Genomic DNA, 10,816 nt, shown 5'->3' with positions numbered 1-10,816 from the left:
GTTCCTACTTAATTAGAATGAGTTAGGCAATTTCCATGAGAGTAATTTACAATTAGCCTCATATTCTGTGCAAAACAGCCAGAGTTTACATGATCGATCACTGTTCAATGACAGTTCTAGGATTCATAAGGAACAAACATCATGCGTGAACAATGGTAGTATATCTCCATAGTCAAGTAGTTCTCCAAAAACAATAACATAGGCTCACACATGAAGAAAAGGAAGTAGTGTAAGAAACTTTACAGCTGCTTGCTGTATAGCCATGAAAGATAAAATGTTATGGGACAAAGGTGGGAAAGGATTATAAAAGGAGTCACAAAAGACTGCAGATGTCGGAATTCTAGAGTGAAAGCAAAATAATGGAGCAACTCAATGAGCCAAGCAGCATCTATAGAGGGAAATAATCAGTCAGATTCCTGGATCAGGACCTTCATCAGGAATGGAAACAAAGATGGGAGATAACCAGTATAAAAAGTAGGGGAAAGGGGTGGAGCAAGAGCTGCCAGGCGATTAGAGAAAGATGGGCTGGGAAGGGAGGGCACGAGGGGGAACGATGCAAGAAGCTAGGAGGTAATGGGTGAAAGTGACGCAGGGCTGAAGACGATGGAATCTGATAGGAAAGGACAGGGAGCCATGGCATAAGGGACATGAGGAGGGGCACTGGTGGGAGGAATGTGTGGGTAATGGTCTGATTGAGAGGGCAGGGGAGGGCAAAGAGAAGGGGTTATGGAGTGGATAAGGGAAAATTAAGGGGGACAGAAAGAGTGGTTTCTGGAGATTACAGAATTTGATTTTCATGCTATCAGGTTGGAGACTACCAAGGCAAAATAGGAGGTGCTGTTCCTCTAATCTGTGCCTAGCCTCAGCTTAGTAGTGGAGGAGTCTGAGGAGAGACATGTCAATGTTGAATAGGGAAGAAGAATTAAAATGACTGGTCATCTGGAGGTCTGGGCTGTTATGGCACACAGAGCAAAGGTGCACAGTGAAGTGATCCCCAATCTCCATCAGTTCTCACCAGTGTAGAGGAGGCCACACTAGGAGCAATAAATAACAGCGATATAGAGGAGGCCGCACCAGATACAATCTAGATGGATTCACACATTAATGACTGCCTGACCTGGAAGGGCTTAGGGTCATCACTGGTGATGAAGGAATTGCCAAATTAGTCACAGATGTACTACATAGCACAGTTGCAAGGCTAAGTGTCTGGAGGGGGATCGGTGGGTAGGGATAAGCAGACAAGGGGATGTCTGGAATATATTTTTAATCTTCTCCCTTGAAATTGATGCACTGATGAATATGACAAATCCCTGGCTGATTTTCAACCCTATTGGTGGTGTGTTTCAATTACAGAGTTGCAAAGAAATCACATTAAATACTTGACCCTAGGTTATTAGCTTTAAGTTTTCACTGCCACCAAGGATACTGGATTAAGAATTGCAAGAAAGTAGTTCTCAGGTCTCACTTATAATATTGTAGAGAGCTCCAGCTTCCTGTTCGATCTTCACACCCTGTTCACTTGAGTAAATAATTAAATTTACATCATTTCTCCACTCTCTGTGACTCTCGGGTAAATTATGAAGAAAAAATATTGCATTTGTGATACCATTTGTCTGGTCAGCTTTGAAACCAGTAGATGGTTTTCAGGGCAGTTCACCTGCAGGTTCTTCTCCAAGTCATAGACTGTCTAAATATGGAAATATATTACTATTCCTTTATATTCACTGGCTCTAAATCCTGGAGCTTCCTCTGAAATAGCCCTGTGTTAGTAGTTCCGCCAGAAGATCTGCAATAGTTCAAGAAGGCCACCACCTTTTCATGGGCAAATGAGGGTGGCTAAGAAATATTGGCCTTACTGGAGAAGTCCAGATCTGTGAGCAAGCAACGCACAGATAGTGCAGAAGGAACTCAGCAAGTCAGCCACCACCTATGAAGGGGAACAAATAGTGGATGTTTTGGACTACGACCAAAATGTCAAGTGTTTATTTCCCTCCATAGATGCTGAATGACTTATTGAGTTCCTTTAGCATTGTGTGTGAGTGTTGCCCAATATTTCCAGCATCTGCAAAATACCTTACATCTACATATTTATTTGCTGGTAAATACAGCATGGCAACAGGCCCATGCAGCCCAAATGAACCCGTGGTGCTCAATTACCCCCATGTCACCAATTAACAGCTAACACAAACATGAGAAAATCCGCAGGTTCTCGAAATCGAAAGCAATGCACACAAAATACTAGAGGAACTCTGCAGGCCAGGCAGCATCTATGGAAAAGAGTAAACTGTCGAAGTTTTGGGCCAAGACCCTTTATCGGGACATACAAACCCAAGTAGCTTTGGATTGTGGGAGGAAGCTGGGGCACCAGAGGAAAACCATGTGATCATGGGGAGAATGTATAAGCTCCTTACAGACAGTGGCGGAATTGAACTCAGGTCACTGGCACTGTCATAGCATTATGCTAACCACTACACTGCCCAGTTACCCATGTCCAGATCTATTTTGTTTTAGTCCATTTATAATTGAATTCATAATTTCATTTATAAATTGAAATCCACCTATCTCCAGGTGAGGTCAGTGACATTTCTGTTGGTTTAGATAATTAGGATTTTTTCTGTGCCCTAATTCAATTTCCTCCAGAAGAAATGAAATGTCTGATTTAGATTTTTTCTTTTCTGTTCTTTTATTGTATCTAGATGCCATTTTCAGATAAATTCTAGATATTCTTGAAAAATATCATAGAGAAAAAATTGGTTAAGCAATTAGAAGAAAAAAAATAGTGAAAAGAATAAGGTTTGTTATTTCACTATCTTTCTGGCCGTTCCTCACTTAAGTGGGACACCGAGAGTCTTTTAAGTCATGCAAGTGGAACTCCCTTTTTAAAAGTTTTACTTGATTTTCCATGGCAGAAAAATGTCAAAGAAAATATTTTCTCCATTAATGGAAATAGTGTGGCTATTTCATTTATATGCTGAATCATCAGTCTTGGTGCACAAGGTTATCTTGATCACCCTAGGACATCAAACTAGATTTAGCCCAAGGAGCTGTCACAATCAGAGAGACAAATGACACAGAAACAGGCCCTCCAGCCCATTGAATCCTTACTGAACATCATGCATCCAATTTTATACTAACCCTACACAAACACATTTTATTCTCCCCTCAGTCCCATCAGCTCTTTCCCCACATCCCACCATTCACCATCAAACTAGAGGCAATTTACAATGGCTGTTTAATCTCCCAATCTTCACATTTTTTTGTGATATTGAAGGAAACCGGAATTCTGGAGATAACCCACAAAGTCAAAGGGAAAATGATTAGGATTGAACCCTAGACTCTGGAGATCTGAAGCAACAGGTCTACTGGCATGTGACTGTGGCATCCTGGCACTAAGCAGGAACTGATCAATTTTCATATTTTTCCTATACCTTTAATTTAAATGCAGAAATTAAACCTTAGCATTCTCTGTTGAAGTTTGTTAGATATTTGACGTATTTTTAAGACCATGATATTTGGAGTTACTTGATCTGTCAAATGAATCTGAAATGTTGCTAACTGATTGGATTTCAGAAAATTGCGGTCCTGCTTTATCAGTTTTTGGTGGATTCCCCTGGTTCCTTAACCCACCGTGTTCCTTCCAGCACTGAAAGAGTGTTCGTTACCAATAGTGTGGGAATAGAATTAACTAACCTTAGAGAATCATTCTGCTGGGAGGGAGATTTCTCTTTTGCCCTACTCATTTTATTTGCATCTCAGCTCTGCTTATTCACATTTGATAACTATTTTAACTAAAATGCAGAATAGCAATATATTTCCAAGATGGGCTATGATTTGGAGAAGATTGCGCAGATTATGATGTTCCCATACATCTGTTCTCTTCCCATTCGTGGTGGAGGTCACAGGTTCAGGAGGAGCTATTGGAGTAGCCTGGGCAAGTAAATGCAGTCTAATTTGTAAATAATCTGTTCTTCAACCAAATTTGCCAGTTGTGGAGGGAATAAGTGTTTAGAATTGGGAGCATACTATTACATTCCCAATGATAAATTCACCGATGACACCATTGTTGTTGGCAGAATATCAGATGGCAATGAGTATTGTCACAACAACCTTAGACTCATTGTCAGCAAGATCAAGGAATTGATTGTGGACTTCAGGAAAGACAGAATACGCACCAGTTCTCATTGAGGAGTCAGCAGTGGAAAGGTTGAGCAGCCTCAAGTTCATGGGCACCAACCTCTCGGAGGATCTATCCTGGACCCAACACATCAATACAATCAAAGCTGTACTTTATTAAGTGTTTGAGGTCTGGTATGTGACTAAAGACTCTTAGCAAATTTCTACAAATGTATGCATTCTGACGTGGTATGAAGGCTCCAATGTGCAGGATTGAACGGGACTACAGAGAACTGTGGATTCAGCCAGCTCCACCATGGACACAATCCTCCCCCACCATTGAGGACATTTTCCTCATGAAAGTGGCATCCATCTCCAAGGACCCTCACCTTGCAGGACCTGCCCTCTTCTCATTACTACCATCAGGGAGGAGGTGCAGGAGCCTGAAGACCCTCACTCAACAGTTTAGGAACAGCTAATTCCCCTCTGCCATCAGATTTCTGAATGGTTCATGAAAACTACCTCAGAATTCCTCTTTTTCACTACTTATTTTTGGTAGCATAGTTAATTATATGTTTTGGACTGTACTACTGCCGCTAAACAACAGATATCACTTCACATATCAGTGATAATAAACCTGATTCTGGTAGGCCAAATAGATGACAGAAAAGCCTTGGGGTATCCAGGAGTGTTCAGTGCAGGATACCCATATTTTCATGTGCTTTGTTCATCTTAGTTTATGGTCATTGGTAACCCCCAAGATGCCATTGGAATGTCAAGTTAGAGCATCTCTTTTAGTTAGTTCCCAGCAATTTAGCAGCGTGAATGCTACTTGCCACTTACCAGTCCGTGCCTAAATGCTGCTTAGTTTGCTAAATGTAGGTACAGTTATTTCATTTGCTGAAGGCTAGTGAATGGGATTTTTTCTTGTTCTACCTCACTGCACTGTCGAATTATCTGATCTGTATGAACAATATGAAAGGCAAGCTTTTCACTATAACTCAGTACATGGGACAATAATAAATTCTAATTCCAAGTTTTCAGACAGAGATGATTGATCTCTAGCAGCCGCAATAATTGTATTAGTCAAACCATTACAGCATTTTTCTTTTGGGACCAGATTTATCAGTCCACCTCACTCAAAAGCTTCTCTGACACCAAGAGCAGTGAATGCCACACCATTTCTGGAAATCATTTCTTCGGTACATGTTAAGAAAGCATGTCAGTTACCTTGGCAAAATCCAAACTTAGCAATGGTGAACAGGTTATTAGGTACTGCCAGATACTTTTGCCTACAACAGCCTCCATCATTTGATAATGATAATGATTAAGCTGGTAAATGAGCAATTGGATTGGGTTGCATTTTTCTAAATAGGACATACTTGAGCATTTTTCAACAGTTTCTACAGAGCTGCTATTTCACTGGACCAGCTTGGCTGAAGGCAGTTATTTGCTGGAGTTGCAGCTGGGATATTGTTTGGTCCCATTGGTGTTTCTGTATCTTGTGGTCTTAGCTGTTTGGAGACTTTATGACTCCAACATTAAACAGCTTAAAAAGAAGCCCTTTGGCCCACTGAATCCATGGTAAATATCAAGCACACATTTCATAGAATCATAGAAATCTACTGCACATTTCAGGCCCTGCCAGCCATATAACCTACTCTAGAAACTGCCTAGAATTACCCTACACCATATCCTTCTATTTTTCTAAGCTCCATGTACTTATCCGAGAGTCTTTTAAAAGACCCTATTGTATCCGCCTCTACTACTGTCACTGGCAGTGCATTCCAAATACCCACCACTCTCTGTGTGGAAAAACTTACCCCTGATATCCCCTCTGTACCTTCTTCCAAGCACCCTAAAACTCTGCCCACTCGTGTTAGCCATTTCAGCCCTGGGAAAAAGCCTCTGGCTATCCACATGATCAATGCCTCTCATCATCTTACACACCTCTATCAGGTCACCTCTCATCCTCCGCCGCTCCAAGGAGAAAAGGCCGAGTTCACTCAACCTATTGTCACAAGGCATGCTCTCCAATCCAGGCAACATCCTTGTAAATCTCCTCTGCACTCTCTCTATAGCATCTACATGCTTCCTGTAGTGAGGTGGCCAGAACTGAACACAGTACTCCAAGTGGGGTCTAACTAAGGTCTTATATAGCTTTAACATTACCTCACGGCTCTTAAACTCAAACTCACGGTTGATGAGGGCCATCACACATTACGCCTTTTTAACAACATTGTCAATCTGCACAGCAGCTGAGTGTCCTGTGGATACAGACCCCAAGATCTCGCTGATCTTCCACACTGCCAAGAGTCTTGCCATTTATATTATATTCTGTCTTCAAACTTAACCTACCAAAATGAACCACTTCACACTTACCTGGGTTGAACTCTATCTGCCACTTTTTAGCCCAGTTCCACATCCTATTGATGTCCCGCTATAACCTCTGACAACCTTCCAGACCATCCACAACATCCCCAACTTTTGTGTCATCAACAGACTTAGTAACCCACCCTTCTACTTCCTCATCCAGGTCATTGATAAAAATCACAAAGAGGAGGGTTCCCAGAACAGATCCTTGTAGAACACCACTGGTCACCATCCTCCATGCAGAATACAAACCATCTACAACCACCCTTTGCCTTCTGTGGCCAAGCTAATTCTGGATCCACAAAGCAAGGTCTCCTTGGATCCCATGCCTTATTTCTTTCTGAATGAGCCTTACTGAAATCCATGTAAATATTACACCCACTGCTCTACTTTCATCAATATGTTTTGTTACTTCCTCAAAAAATTCAATTAGGCTCATAAGGCATGACCTGTCCTTGACAAAGACATGCTGACTATCCCTAATTAGATTATGTCTCTCCAAATGCTCATAAATCCTGCCTCTCAGGATCTTCTCCAACAACTTCCCCACCACTGAAGTAAGACTCACTGGTTTATAATTTCCTGGGTTAACATTTACATTAATACAACACTAAAATGACTGTGTTCTCCCCAATCCCCATCAAGTATCCTAAGATTCTAATGTAAGCACTTGGGGTAATTTACAGCAGCTAAACCTCAAGTCTTTAGAATGTGGGAGGAAACCAGGCCATGCAGAGGAAAATCATGAAATCAGAGGAAGAATAAGCAAACTCCACAGAGACAGCAGCAGAGCTCAAATTTCTTGAACTATGAGACTACAGCTGTGCCACCATGCTGCTTTGGTCTTTGAACATTACATGTGCTAAACTGAATTAGTTGGAGAGCATCTTCTGTGAAGATGGAGATAAAATCAGGATGGACCATTCCAACTGACCATTAAATAAGTAAATGAAGCATTTATTATAATATCTAGTTAATAACAAAAAAAATGAAAAAGGTTGAGCTTGCACCCAGACAAATCAAATATTTTTGGATTGCACAATGTTACATTTATGTAAAATCTCAACAGCAAGACTAGAGAATACTGAAAAAGTGAAAATAACCTTTGAAAGGTCAAAAGTATTTAGCACTATGCAAATAAGAGAAATTTCTCATCAACATAACATTAATTAAAATTCTACTTAAATTTGTCACATTTGATAGCTAATTAATGATAATAAAAGCAATTCTGGAAGACAGAGATAATTACAAGTGCGGGGCAATATGGATTTAACTCTCTCGTTTCTACAATTTTACTCATTCTACAAATGACTGGGCAAAGTTCCTTTCTCTTGAGTGAAATTTTATTTAGAACATTGAACAGGAGAGGATCAGGTCTTCTGACAATGATGCCAATTTAAAATATTTTGAATACCAATCAAACTTGAATGAGTGTCTCTTTTGTATCCTTGATAACTTAAGACTCAGAAAGATGCATTAGCCTCTCTGGCCACCAGACCTGTGAACCCACTGATCACTAGAGTAGATGCCTGGTGATACTTTTTAAATGCTAAAGGACAGCATGCATAATCCTGAAGTCATGATCTATTCTAGAGATTTTACATAAATGTAACATTGTGCAATCCAAAAATATTTGTGCAGTTCATGGGGTGGTGCATCTCATCTGCTATTTACACCGTTTCTGTACATTCCTATGTATGGCCTTAAGGTTCTCAGTATCATCCTGAATACTCATACTCTACTTTGAGGGCATGGACCAAAGATTCCCAGGAGTGAATCCTTCAAAGTACTTTGAGCATATCCTTGAATCTTTTCCTCTTCTGGCTTGTCATCTACTGCAACAAAGTTCAGAAGTAGGGCACCTGTTTTAGGAGGCATGTCAGGCACTGCCCGTCACGATAGCCCACAGACTACTAGGACATCAGGTGAGGTTTTTTTTGTATCAGATCTGAGGTAGTGATTTTTAAACACATTTTGCACAGCTATACTGGCATATTGAAGGCAGCAATTCATTTTATCAGGAAAATACCTGCCTTTGCATAAAGATAGCTCCAACTTTTTTTTCGGGGTGCTGTCACGTGTCTTCACTGTGCAGGGCACTGTAGTGTATTGGAAAAGGTTTGCCAAAGGACCTGATGGTGGGATTCAATGCAGATTCCAAAGCAGATGGAATTTGGTGCAAGGGCAAAAATCCATTATTGTTTCTTCAAGCAAAGATGGTTAAATGGGAGATCACAAAGAATAGGTATACAGAAAAACTAATGCCAATTGAAATGTAAAACAAATAGCATAAAAATCAAGAGAAATATGGATTAAGATGAAATCCACTAATTTGCTATGAGCTCTGAATGAAGAGATGGTGGAAGCAAGATGAATTAATATTTCCAAAAAGAAACTAAGTATTGAACAGAGAAAGGACAAGGAAGCAGGGCACGATGGCAGAATTATTCCCTTCTTTATCATGACATAAATCCATCTGTTGCAAATGTTAAGTTTTGATTCAGGCTGAAGCTAGTCATTAATGCACAACTAGGGAACAAACTTAAGATTATATACTGTTATTCAAACAACAAACGTCTTCACTTTCTTCTATATTGTGGTCAGCATCAGACTCAAGTTTATTATCACTGACGTGATTTGAAATTAGTTGTTTGTAACAATGCAATACTGTACATAAAAAATTCTATATATTACAAAAAATATAAAAAAATAAAATGGTGCAAAAAGAGAGGAAAATAGTGAGGTAGTGTTCATGGAACATTCTGAAATCCGATAGCAGAGAGAAATAAATTGTTCCTAAAAATTGTGCATGACTTCAGGCATTTCCTGGATGGTGAGGGTCCAAAATGATAGATGCCACCTTTTGAAGATGCCCTCAGTGATGGGGAGCCAGTGCCCATGATGTAGTTGGCTGAGTTTACAACTCTCTGCAGCTTTTTCCAATCCTGTGCATTGGCACCTCCATACCAGACAGTGATGCAAATAGTTAGAATGCTCTCCACAGTACATCTACAAAAATTTTCCAAGGGTTTTTGATGACATACCAAATCTCCCCAATTCAGAATGAAATGTAGTCACTGTCAGGCCTTCTTTGTAATTGCATCAATATGTTGGGCATAGGATAGATGATTTGAGATATTGACACACAGGAACTTGAAACTGCTCATTCTTTCCACTACTGACCCTATGATAAGGATTGGTGTTTGTTCTCCCACCCTCTCCTTCCCGAAATTCACAATCAATATCTTGTTCTTACTGATATTGAGTGCAAGGCTGTTTTGTGACACCACTCAATCAGCCGATCTCATGCCTGTACACCATCTTGAAATGGGTCATAAGGTGCTGATTCCTTACTACTACTATTCAATATCCAATTGATCATCATGAGTGTCTCTGAATGGAACCACAGTAAACAGGCAGACAAGTGCTGCTGCTAGCACTGGACAACTTCTCAATTGTTTTAAAGAAGAAATACAGAGCTTTCCAAGTCCAATGGGGTGAATTTTAAACCAATTTCAATCACATACAGTTGAAGTCAGAAGTTTACATACACCTTGGCCAAATACATTTAAACTCAGTTTTTCACAATTCCTGACATGTGGATTATGTGGATATATTGAAGCAACATTCAATACATCAGCCAGGAACTTAAAACTTGGTCACAAATGGGCAATGACCCCAAGCGTACCTCCAAAGTTGTGGCAAAATTGCTTAAGGACAACAAAGTCAAGGTATTGGAGTGGCCCTGACCTCAATCTAATAGAAAATTTGTGGGCAGAACTGAAAAAGCACGTGCAAGCAAGGCCTACAAACCTGACTCAGTTACACCAGTTCTGTCTGGAGGAATGGAAGAAAATTCCAGCAACTTACTCTGAGAAGCTTGTGGAAGGCTATCCAAAACATTTGATCCAAACTAAACAATTTAAAGGCAATGCTACCAAATACTAACAAAGTGTATGTAAACTTCTGACCCACTAGGAAAGTAATGAAAGAAATAAAAGCTGAAATAAGTCATTCTCTCTACTATTATTCTGACATGTCACATTCTTAAAATAAAGTCGTGATCCTAACTGACCTAAGACAAGGAATGTTTTCTAGGATTAAATGTCAGGAATTGTGAAAAACTGAGTTGAAATGTATTTGGCTAAGGTGTATGTAAACTTCTGCCTTCAACGGTAGTTTCTTGTAACTGTATGTCCCTTACATGACCTCTGAAAGGTTCTGTGGAGCTCACAACATACAGCAAGAACAGCAATGTGCATTCTATTGATGTCCCCTCTCCATAGGTTAGCGAGGTTGCAAGCTAAATCCAAGATTCACAATCACTGCA

Source organism: Mobula birostris, chromosome 7 (assembly GCF_030028105.1).
Source record: "Mobula birostris isolate sMobBir1 chromosome 7, sMobBir1.hap1, whole genome shotgun sequence".
In the NCBI taxonomy this organism is placed as follows: domain Eukaryota; kingdom Metazoa; phylum Chordata; class Chondrichthyes; order Myliobatiformes; family Myliobatidae; genus Mobula; species Mobula birostris.
The sequence above is the reverse complement of the archived record's forward strand: the minus strand, read 5'-3'. Positions refer to the sequence as shown.